Source organism: Adiantum capillus-veneris, chromosome 21 (genome assembly GCF_014529385.1).
Source record: "Adiantum capillus-veneris isolate H3 chromosome 21, ASM1452938v2, whole genome shotgun sequence".
Taxonomy (NCBI): Eukaryota; Viridiplantae; Streptophyta; class Polypodiopsida; order Polypodiales; family Pteridaceae; genus Adiantum; species Adiantum capillus-veneris.
The window spans coordinates 29,614,083-29,627,351 of NC_140951.1; positions in this window are offsets into that span (position 1 = coordinate 29,614,083).

The following is a 13,269-nucleotide window of genomic DNA, read 5'->3' on the forward strand; positions in this document are numbered from 1 at the left end:
AATTGTTGTGCACTATCTCAGAGTACTGTAGCTCACATGAGGAGTTGCAGAGCTTATTGACAAAGAATCTCAACAAAATTATCTCACAAAAATTCCTTTGAATTCAATTAGAAGGGCATAATCTTTGTAGTGTTTGAGTATGTAGCTTAAATACAATGTAGAGACAAATACAATGTAGAGAAAAGAGGAGTGACGTATTCGAGGTATATACCAGCAGGATCCAGAGTGGCTACTTAATTTTGTGTGTCAAGGAGTTGTGTTGTCTCTTGGAATGGTATCACTAAACATAACTAGGAGCTTGGCACAATATTGTATGACAGAGTTAGTATAATCAAGCAGGAGATAGTCAGGTTTAGGTGAGGATAGATATTGGATCAATAACAGAGTAGAGGGTATTATAAAACTTGATAAAATAGAGTGAGATGATTGGTACAAAAGCCGTAGAAATGAATTTACAAAATAAAATTAAAAGATGACTTATCTGATGTCCTTGCATTATGGTCTGCATCGGTTTTTGTGAATCCTTCAATGAGTTAGAGAAATGTAACAAAAACAAGTGAAGATTATGATAAAAATCATTTGATTAAAGTCAAGCAAGACAAATAATTTTAATTTCCTGTCAATTACGATAAACCGAATAAAGGTATGGGGTTTGAGCAGTGCTACTGTACATTAAATAATGACCCATTCGAAGAGGAGAGAAACCCATAAAATCTTCTCAATTTGGTAAGTCCTACAAATTTCAAGTCCCTAATGAGGAATGCAGGACATTTGACAACCACGGTCGACAGAAGGAATCGCAAAAAGAACATGCAATATAGCCATGTCACAGTTAGATGAAGTTGCGAAAAGGGGTCACCGAGCAAGCGGGCAATAGTAGTATGAGCATGAATTGCAAAGGTTAAATACTCTGCTACGTACCCAAAATCATGCAAGTCTTTCCATAAATATCTAAAGATTGGAAGTAAAATTAAATGTCTGCAAATAGTGTGATAGAATCCACTGAGGATATTAGAGTTATATAAATCTAAGTCTTATTATCACTCGATGAAGCTTGATTGTGGTCGTCTCCAGCATATCATTTCGTAGTTGTGTTCCAAATACTTTCTGCCTTAATTAGTGTTGTTACCCACTACAACTTTGTACCATTCGTCAATATCTAGTCACATTGTAATTGTCGATGGGGCATATCGTCAATGTAATTCTGAGGGGAGAGGGGGGGGGGGGGGGGGGGGGGGGGGGGAGCGGGCTCTTTTGTAGAGGTGTCAGATGCAGCAGACGAGGGGGAAAGAGCGAGAAATGAAATGAAATAGAATGTTACATTAAATGCCTTCAAAGGCCAAAATTATATTGTGAGTCAAAATTGATGCAATCAATGTGAATCTAATCCAGTGTGATCTGTGTACTAAAAATAAGATAAGATAAAATGAAAGACTAAAATTAAAACCCTAAAAAAACATCATACTAAAATCGTCAGCATCATTGTTGATGACCGAGGATACATGGCATCGGGCATTGTGTGAGAAAGTAGTGCATTGCTCGCTGAAGAACGTCAACAATGGGCGCCTCTGTAAGCAGCGATACTGATACCACTGCTATAGCCGAAAGCGTAGAGCACCCTGCAAAATACTCAAAATAGCGCATAGAAAGACATAAATGAATAAATCTACGTACCTATCGACTCGCACAAATCCATAATTTAGCACAATACGAACAGAGAGAGACATAGAGAGATTGAGAGAGCACGTGCAGGTGCGCCTCCTAAAGCGGAGTGCTATGCCGGCACGGCGAGACAGAAGAGAGAAAAGATGAGGAGAGCAATGCAGACACTAGGTGCAATCTCCCCCCGTGCAAGAGTGACCATTTCCCTCTTGCACGTATTTAGTTTTATAGATTCTTGAATGGTCAAAGTGAGTACAAACTGGCCGGCTGGTCATAAATGGCCAATGCTCATAAAGAGCACTTGAATAATCAAATATAATATCCTTTTGCAATAGCTTAGCTCGATCAAGGCTTTTCCACCTGTCAGCTGCAATAAATGTCAATTCCATAACATTGCGAGCGATTTTCAAGCGCTAAAATTGCCTCGTGTCCCTAAAACCAACACAATGGCGATTCTTTTGGCAATATGGAAAGCCATAAATCTTGCCCACAAGGCATATGCATTGTGGGCAAGCTCTATGGCTTATCATATTTCTAACGGCTCGCCATTGTGTTGTCTATATGTTTGCGAGCGATTTTCAAGCCCTAAAATCGCTTCACAACCCTAAAAACAACACACTGGTGAGCCATTTGCCAAATTGGCCGCCATACAGCTTGCCGACATCGCATATGCATTGTGGGCAAGACGTGTGGCTTGCCGTTTTGCCAAACGCCTCACCATTGTGCTGTTTTTATGTTAGATTAGGTTAGGTTAGGTTAGGATGTTTAGGTTATAGATTAGGTGAGATTATAGGTTAGGTTAGAGCTAGCGACAAATTAATAGTAGAAAAAATGCAAACAGACTTTAAAGATGACTCATGTACTTCTAAAAATGCAAACGAACTTCGATTAGGTTAGGTTACATTAAGTTAGGTTAGGTTTAGGTTAAAGGTTAGGTTAGAGCTAGCGACAAATTAATAGTAGAAAAAATGCAATCAGACTTCAAAAGTGGACACAGACTTCAAGAACCTTAATATATAGTCATTGACCAATAAAGACAAGATTATTACTCTGTGGTTCTAATCTCCGTGCACCTCTAGACCGAGGTGTGCGGGGATCGGGCCTGGCTAGAGAATGTGAGGTTGTTAGAGCTAGCAGCAAATAGTTGAAAAAACGCAATCAGACTTCCAAAGTGCACACAGCCTTCAAGAACTTTAATATATAGTCATTGAACAATAAAGACGAGATTATAAACCTGTGGTCGTAATCTCCGTGCACCTCTAGACTGAGGTGTACGGGGATCGGGCCTGGCTAGAGAATGTGAGGTTGTCATGTATTTTCATGTGCTTAGTAGTGTGTAGTTATAACAATTAGAGTGTTTTAATTATTTGTTGCATCATTGGTAGATAAAGTATGGACAATAGGATGGCGTGTCCTTGTGCACATTGCAAGTATCAGATCTTTCGAAAACAAAAAATCTGCGACCAACGCATACGTAATCACGGTCTCTTTCCGATAGAGCAACTACAAGACCTGCATTATTGATCTCATAGTCTAGAGATTGAAGGTCAAACTCCGCAAGTAGATATTGCTCCAATTTCATCCCAGAGAAGACGATTTTCAAACGAGCAGCCATCGGTTGAGTCCTCCCAACTAATACCTGATGCGGCATTTCAAGAAGTAGAGATAGAGCAAATGTTGGACGCGTTCTTTGACATGGATTCCAACATAGAAGGCGACAACATTTAACGCAGTACTATTGACCAAACTCAACAATGACCGGATTTTGCCAAGAAAGCTCGAAATTTACGCCTTGGCCTGGCTATGGATGGCATAAATCCATTTGGTCAGAGGTCAACATCTTAGAGTGTATGGCCTGTTGTCATCGTCAACTACAACATTCCCCCGTGGTTGACTACCAAGAAGGGGCACCTATTTCTAAGCTTGATTGTGCCAGGGTGGTATAAAGTGAAGAATATGGATGTGTATCTTCGTCCACTATTGGAAGAGCTACAACAATTGTGGATTGGCATAGAAGTGGTGGATATGAGCTGACACACTAGTCAACACAATGCTTTGATTAGAGGCATTGTAATGTGGAGCATGCATGACTATCCCGGACTAGCAGAACGCTTAGGTGATTTATCCTCATACTCAAACTCAAACACTATAAATCTTGGTTTCTCTCAAGCTTATCAATTGTCATGTGTATACATGAAGGGATTCAAACAAGCAAATACAGAGCATGTGTCACATGTGGACCTAGACGTAATGCACGTCGGGCGCCCTCACTGAAGAAGGAAATCTACGAAGGTTTTTGATCACATAGTTGATGAGGTGAAAATAGTTGGCACAGTACATACCAGATGGATGTTCTTTTCAGAACGTTTCATGAAAACACTCAAGGGATATGTGCGCGAGAAGGCACATCCAGAGGGTAACATGGCAGAAGGCTGGCTGGTATCAAAGTCCCTAGTTTACATAAGAGAGTGGCTATAGGGATTTAATAAAGCCCAAGACACGCTATGGAAAACCATAAATGATGAGCGCATATCTGCGATTGTCATATGCAATCTCAGTGTTGATAAGAAGATGACAAAATATCTAGAGGCTAATGTCAATCGATTTTTCATGCTTCGCAATCCAATGATGCAAAAGTGAATTTCACAATAGGAGGATGCAAAGCAAGAGCAACAAAGGGCACGAATTGAGTGGAGACGGGGAAGACGACCACCGATGCATTATCCAGCGGGTTTGGAAAGCCTACTAACATTCATGAGTTTAAGATGGTTGCACAACCAATTGAAAAGCGCACAATAGTGCGGTAAAGAAGTGTCTGAGGAAGAGTGGGAGTACTCTCAAGGTTGCACGACCAAGGTAAGTTTTCAATGTACGACACACGGATTTCTAGATGTTTGAAAGGCCACTCATAATCTTTGTTCGTTGTAGTATAAGTCATACATAGCAGCATGGTGTAAAGGTCGACATTTTAGGGTGGAACGGATCGACAAAAAGCGTTTAACTCAAGATTGTGGAATCATGGCAAAATTTGAACAGTCTAGTCAACAACCGTCCTCTGATGCAGATCCTGTGGTGGTAGAACTCACTTACTTTGGCACGCTACAAAAGATTTTGAGGATCAATTATAGAGGATTTTTTGTCGACTTGTTCGACGTGCAATGGTTCAAGATAATCATGGAGGGTCGCAATGCTACTGTGCGTAGAAGAGAGTCTGGTTTTCTTGAGGTGGATTACACTAAGAAATGGACTGACCTAAGAGACACTTTCGTACTACCCGAGCATTGTGAACAAGTAAGTATGTAAATAGTTAACATCCCATTTTAGAATTTATGTGCTTGGAAGCTCTCTAGTAAGTTATGTGGCTCTGGAAGGTGATATTTCATCCTACAAAGTTTGCATCAAACTGGTGGTACGTCATAGAGGTATCCCCTCGTAGTGCACGGACGTATGAAGGCTACCATGTGCCAATCACAGTGGCATCAATGGAGGAGGTCGTAGAAGATGCTCAGTCAGAAGCCACTGAGGTGGTGCAAGAGAAACATCAAGCTACTACTCTCTATGGGGTGCATGTAGAGGATCTACAAAATGAAATGGACGACATCTCTTTAAACGGAGATCTCTATATAGATATAGGAAGTTATGCTGTGCTATGCGAGGATGAGAGAGAGACCTCTTAAAGCCATAAATATTGTATTTGAACAATTTTGCTCCGTTTTGTAAAAACTCTGGCTCTCTAAGTACCTTCCATGTTGTATAACGCTCTTTTGATTTTGCGCTCACATCCTGGGCAATCCATGGCCACATGCAGCTCCACCTAGTTTTTCGACTGCAAGATTTGATTGGGTGCGTGCTCTCTCTTTCGATTGAAAATTCTAAGTTATTGACTTGCCTCTTCCATCACTCAAGTTGAATAGAAGAAGATTTTGTTGCTGCCAGCCTTTGAACATTCCAAAGCTACAAGCACCTTCAAGTTCTAGGTCAAAAAAGAAAGAGATAGTTGGGATTCTTGTAGGATTCTCCCTTTTGAACAATTTTGCTCCGTTTTATAATATATATTATGTTCACGTGGCTTTTTGTCCATTTCTATTTATATGCGTCATTGCGTCATTGTATTTAATGGTCTTTGCATCCACTCCGAATACGTATGCTCTAGGTATGTTCTCACAAGCAGGGACAACGAGCACTACTCTCCGGGTGCGATGGAGACTGAAGATGCAATTGCGAAGGGAGTGATCTGTCTCTGCTTATAGATGCAGCTTGTCTCACCGCTAGATCTAATTGATCGGGTGAAAGAGACTCTAAGAAGCACTACTACTACTTACTTAGCATCTCTTTCACTCGATTAACTAGATTTAGTGGTGAAAGAGACGCTAAGAAGCACTACTATTGCTTCTTAGTGTCTCTTTAACACAATCAACTAGATTTAGTGATGGGGCAAGCAACATCTATGAGCAGATACGGACTTCCTTCGCGATTGCAGCTTCATTCTCCATCGCACCCGGAGCGCAATGCTTTTACAAATTCACCTTCATTCAATGAAAACTCTCTACATAGGAATCCCTCTTCCTCTCTCTCTCTCTATCTCTCTCTCTCTCTCTCTCTATCTATCTATCTATCTACTTGTCCATGTTTTCTACTCCATTCATTCAATATTAAGTTTAAATGTTCGTGTGTTTAATGCATGTATGGATGATGAGGAGTTTCTTTCTTCTTTGTCACCCCAACAGAGACAGTGGTACGTGGAGCATCATCGCTCTGGCGCACCATCATGCATTCCTACTCCAGCCGTATCTCCCTCCGTTTCGGTTGTAGTATAAGTCATACACAGCAGCATGGTGTAAAGGTCGAAATTTTAGGCCTAAACAGAGAGCTCTATATAGACATAGGGAGTTATGCTGTGCTATGCGAGGATGAGAGAGAGATCTCTTAAAGCCATAAACGTTGTATTTGAACAATTTTTCTCCTGTTTTTAATATATTTTGTATTCACGTGGCTTTTTGTCCATTCTTTTCTATATGCTTTACTTGAGAAATTTAAATTGTATTTGATCATCATCGCTACCACTCCAAGCCAAAGGAGGTCCTCAAAAAAGGGCAGACAGATCTTGCTCTTCTAACGAAGAAGCAAGAAGCGTGCATCGCTACTTGCTAAGGTTTAATTTGAAGCCAGCTTGAACTCCTCATCGCAGGAATCCCTTCCCCTTTATGAGTCCTCTCTCTCTCTCTCTCTCTCTCTCTCTCTCTCTCTCTCTCTCTCTCTTTCTACACGAGAACCCCTCTCCCTTTCTGAGTCCTCTCTCTCTCTCTCTCTCTCTCTCTCTCTCTCTCTCTCTCTCTCTCTCTCTCTCTCTCTCTCTCTCTCTCTCTCTCTCTCTCTCTCCAGGTATCCCTCCCCTATTATCTATAGTATAGATTATAACTTGTCCATATTTTCTTCTCTGTTCAATATTAAGATTAAATATTTGTGTGTTTAATGAAGGTATGGATAATGATGAGTTTCTTTCTTCTTTGTCACCCCAGTAAAGAAGGTGGTACGAGGAGCATCATCGCTCTGGAGCACCATCATGTTGTTCCACTCCCTCAGTGTCTCCCTCTGTTTTGGAGCATTCAACACGCTCCAAGACTTCGGTGTCGACGAGACGATCTGCACACTCGTCTAGGCATCGACGCTCTAGTGTTGATGATGGCTGTTGTGGGGATGCCGTCGCTGATGCCTCCACACCTCCTCGTGTTCAACGAGGCTCCTTGTTTTCCCTTCTTTGCCCACCCTCACACCAGCCCACAGCATCGCCATCTACGCCAGGTTTTTCGCGGCTATTGGCCGTTCCTGGCTACACACCACTAGCTACTCCTCCGGGAGTCACCCTAGTGGACACTCCTCACTTCAGGGCCCAGACTCTAGTGGAGACACTTGGGATCCATATCCCCATCGAGACGCCACAGAGACACCATTCGAGACCCTTGCTACCGAGACATCCATGTTCACGCGTCACAGGTGACACGACTTACTGTACTCGGTCGACATCAACGACGACATCATCTTGGATGACGAAGGCAAGAAGGTGATCTGGCGCATGCGCAGTCTCTGCTCTCAGGTTTTTTGACACTACATACTAAACACCTGGAGTGAAGTGACAAATGTATTAATACACAGAGTTATTAGCATGTTACATGATGAGTTTGTGTCAAATCGGGATGAGCGCTTCAAAATCAAGACCTGATGAAGGTTCGAATGCGCGAATACTGCAAGCACAAGTGTTCTGAAGTACAAAAAACAATAAAGCATGGGTGGAGTATACCACATTGACTGGCCAAAGAAGATTGGAAGAATGCAAAGCGAGCAACACGCGAGAATCCTGACAAGTGGAATCAACAAAACCTGGGGAGGTCACCTAATAAAAATGTAACATATCACGTGAGTTCAACAAAAGGGTATTTAAAGTTCTTGAAACTTACATAAATATAGATACAGAAGGTCATTATTATTTCAAATTTGTAAAAAACTTACAGATTTTAAGAGAAAAAGTTACATTATATTCCTAACGGAATTCACAGATAAGGGGTTTTACAAACATGTCTTAAACGCACGTGATATGGTAGTTTTACACGTAGTGAACCCCTCGAGCAACAAAAGGAGGCAGCAAAAGCGCGAGTAGAGGCAGGGAGCTCGCACCACTTGGGGAGCAGCGGATGGGCATGATTTGAGGCCGATTTTGTAAGTATTTTTGCATTGCCCTTTAGGTTTGGTAGTTACGTTTATTTGTAATTTTAAATTCTAATGTAGTGTATTCTTTGTATGTTTTGCATAGTCATCGATGACAGTACGTGACCCCACACCATACGACCGCGAGCATGCGGGCAGAAAGGGCTTAAACGCCCTGATGGACATTCTCAGTTCTCGCGGTGTCATGGTTAGTATTTCACTTTACTCTTTTACATTTGTTGTATTTTAATGATAAGCTAAGAAAATAGATTGTTTTGTAATTATATGTTTATACTTACAGAAAGTCTTATTGTTTTTTTTTTGGAAGAATCCTACAGATATGCCGCTTGGACGCGATGAGACGTCTGATTAGACGACGTCAGTTTAGCCATAGCTAGATAGCACTAGTTTTCTTTTGTCATAGCATGTATACTGAGGTGATGTGTGTACGTCTTTTTGTAACTATTGAAAAACGATGTATTTTCTCAATAATGACAATTGTGTTGTAACTATTACATTTGCAAAGCTTAACAATCAAGTGATTTGCTTATGATGTGTATAATTTTGTCATTGATTTACTTTCGTCAATTCACTTTCATCCAAATACTTTTGTCAGTTTTGTATCTTTATTCTGCAGTGCATGATGGAGTTAATGGTTATATTGTCTTGTGGGTGACTACTTTGGGTCTATACCTTGCACTTTCTTTCAAAGGTGAATCTGTGCTTATCTTCGATTCATTTAGGTATCTTTATTTTGGAAACATTCAATATGGTTGAATGCCTTGCCACCCCAAAAATTTTATTCTCGGGCGTCGCTAGTATAAGCATCTCTATATAAGGTTCTACAACGTCGCTACCAGCTTCGCTACAGAAGGACTGCTAGCGTTGTTATATAGCGACGTATATAGCGATGCTTATAAAGACGCCTATAACGACTTTCTCGTAGCGAAGCTTTTAGTGACAGTTTGAGCAACGCCGGGGAGTTAAAAAACCCAATGTATTTTCATCGCTCAAAGCATAACAAGTGCACATAACCTCTTTAGTGTTTTAACATTTTTTGAATTTATAAAATGACCTGTTATTTTAAGATTTTCTTCCAAAATTAAATATAAAAACCCCTTACTTTAATGTCTCTCTGACCCCTTACCTAAGCTTTTTGCATTTTGAAATCCCTTCTATCAAACTCACGTTATACATTAACATAATTACATAGTGCACTCCCCGACGGGAGGCTACATGTTTCCATGAAAGAGGTTTGGGTTTTGAATGAAATTTGTGCGTCTATGAGAGTTGAAGTTTCATGGATGAAAGTTTGGTCTTCTTAATTTCTCTTTTTAAGTAAAATTGGATGTGAATTGGTGATCCTTTCATCACGAACTCGTCAGAAAACAAGCAATTTCCAAGAATAATAGGGGACATGGCTTGTGACTGTCTTGTCACGAACGCTCTAGTTTTTTAGTCATCTTTAAAAAGAGAGTTGGTGATTTTCCATAAACTCTTTTTCTTAAATTGTTTGTCTCTCATCACGAATTCTCACAACCAGAGGTTTTGCACGTTCCAAGCTAGACCGCACACATTTCTACATTTCTAATGAACCCGACGCGAAGCAGCTAGGGTGGGGTTCAAAAACTTATTTTGAAATATTTAAATACAGATAATTAAAACTATGGATTAGAAAGAGCAACAAGGCATGTGTTTTGATCAAGGCACAATGCAAATGCTTCAAGCATTCACAATGTTTATGCAACAACAATGGGCTATACAAAGAAGAAAGGTGTCAACAACCAAAGCCTTCAAGCTATTGTGAACAAAATGGACCAATTTGAAGGGAAAAATGTCACAAAGTTTCTTCATGGTTATGTAAAGGAGATGGAGTTACAACGGGTTCTACAGGTGGACATGATTTGTAGTTTTGATCTTGTTGTGGTTCCCGAGATTAGCGACCATGTAAGGGGAATCGGGGAGGAGCAGCATGGAGAAGGTTGGGAGCAATTCAAATTAGTCCTAATGGAGGAATACTTCATGGAGGACTTTGAAATGGTTACAGAAAATAATTTCTTGGAATGGGTTGCAAATCCAAAAAAAGGACTTTCCATCATTGAACTATTAAGATAGTTTGAGTGGGGCTATGCTCAACTGTCAGGAACAGAGCGAGCTACTTTGGATAGTGAAAAGTACGAATTGTTCCTTCAAGCTGGAGGTCTTGAGCTCCAAAGAAAAGTTAGAGCTACGCCTTCAAGACAAGAATACAGAACAACGTCTAAAGGCTTAATGGAAAGAGGTTGAGGACACAGCTAATAGGAAATGTTGTAGGGACAAGATGGTGGTTAATGGTACTATCTCTACTCCTAGCACATCGGAGATTCCACCAAAGCCTATTGTTGTGAGTCCAAAAGGTGATAATTCAATGCTTGATGAGCTTGTTAAGGGAATCCAAGAAATGAAGTTAAAGGTGACAAGGCTTGAAGAGAAAGACAACCTGTAGGAAAACAATCCCAAAGCAAATAAGGGTTTGTGCACATATGCATATGGTTTGATAGAACAGACCATGGTAGAAGGGATTGTGATAGCTTCAATGATGCCTTGAAAAGATATCTTGTGTTTTTTAATGATAGGAAGAAACATATGTGGGAGATAGGTATGCCATTAGGAACTGACTCTCGAAAAGGGGGTATGCGGAAGTTAGTGGAGGATATGGAGACCAATCATGCTATTTTTGCAGTGGAGGCTGTTAAAGTCTACTCATGATGCTTTTGAGGAGATTGGTAGCTTGTGGTCGTATGCAATAGCATCAACAAAAAAAACAGAAGGTAACTAAACAGGTATTACATGAAGCTGGTGATTTCATACACCATACAAAAGGTTGGGATGATCATGTGGACTCTTTATCAGTGCATGTTATCTTGCAAAATGCTATAACAATGAAGAAATTGTGGAAGAGAAGCATAGACGTAAGAATGGAGATGCACATCCTTCTACTTCAAAGAGGGTTACAAGAGCCGGAGGAAGAAAGGATCCAAGACCTTCTTATGAGGCTCCACCACAGGTGCCTCCTCCTCCCGAGATTCCTGTGGAGGAAGCATCTACATGAAAGAAGAAAAAGCAAGAAAGGCCCTGCATACAAACTACAATTTGACATTGAAGCTTCCATAAACTTAAAACAAGTATTGGAGGAAAGATTTGAATAGCAAAGTTGATTTTACCTTGGGTGAAGTTCTTGGAATTTCTAAATGCGAGTTTCATGAAGAAATTATAGATATCACAAAAAGAAAGTGGCAAACAATCACTAAGTCTATTCCTCCACAGTCTGAGGGTGAAGGGGAGTCACTTAAGGCACATGGGAATCTGAGATACATGTCCAAGATAGTGATTGCAATGACAGTGTGGTAGGATGCTATTAGTCTTCTCGAAGAGATGCACATGCTAGATTTGTCGATGATGATGAAGGTGAAGCCTCCTATAAAATCCATTATTCCAAAACGCATTGGGCAAGAGCTACAATAGAAATTTTAGTCAAGAGGTAAACATGCTAGATTTGCAGATGATGGTGATGAAGGTGAAGCTTCCTATAAAAGCCATTACTCCAAACGTCATTGGGCAAGAGCTACAATAGAAACTTTAGTCAAGGTGGGTGATCTTGAGGATCCATATGCTTCATTGATAGATCATGGCTCTAAAATCAATATTGTGTACAGGAGTCTTTACATGAAGGGAAACTGGCCGATAGATAGAGCTTCAAATAACTCATCAGGAGATATGTAGTATGGGGCTTGTCCAAATGTGATTGGTAATGTTAAAGATGAGCAAAACTTCTTCGTGTAGGAGACATCTACCTATCCTCTTATCCTTGGGTAGACATACATTACAACCATTTGCATGGAGACAAAGGTCTTGGATGATGGTTCTAATTATGCCAGGGAAAAGAGAAAACATGGGAAGTGAACTGTGCAATTTTTGAATGTGTGTGTGAATCACGAGAGGAACCACGATAGTCTTTGTGACTATCCTCTACCAAAAGCAAACAAAGAGCTCAAAGAGTACAGGGAGACAAGGAGTTTTGGCCATATATCATTGTAAAGCAGGATTGCAATGGTACAAGAAGAAAAGGATTCTTGTTTGACCCAAAGGAAGAAGAATCTTTTTCTACAGGTTTCCAAAGATTAACAGAGCATGAGTCAGTATGTTTTATGAAGCTAAAGGATGAAAAGAAGTGCACCACAATATGTATCTAATGTACAGAAATACATGAAGGAACTTGGTTTCATAGAGGATAGTGAATGCATTTCAGGTTTTTTGAACAAGTTTCTCATGTAGATACTATGCTTGAGCTTGAGGCTATAATGGACTCTAGCATGCAATCTGGAACCCACGTTGTGGAAGTATGCTCTATGAAAATCTATGGTATGATTGAGGTTTTTGAAGATGGTGGCAAAGAAAGTGAGACCAGTGGCCTTACCTTTATCATCAAATTGCAGGAAAAAGCTAGAGCAAGCTTCTTTGCAACCAAATCTCAGGGATCCAAAAAGAACTGGACACAAGTTCACGATGGAATCCCTAAAAGAGATAAAAGTTGGTTGTGAGGAGTTTTTAACAGAATAAGAGAAGAAGAGTTTTAAAGAAATGATTTCAAGACATAGTAAGGCTTTTTCTTTCCAGCCACATGAGATAGGGTGTGTTGATCCTAATGTTGTGGTACCTATGGTGATCTTCACTATCCCTCATGTACCTTGAAATCTTTGCCCAATTCCGGTTTTGAAAGCACATTTGGCAAAGTTAATAAAACTACTCAATGAAAAGATTAGCATGGGTATTTTGGAGCCTTCTTGTGCACCATATTCAAATAGGTTGTTAAGTGTGCCTAAGAAGAATGGAGCTTTGTGGTTCATACAAGATATGCAATCTATT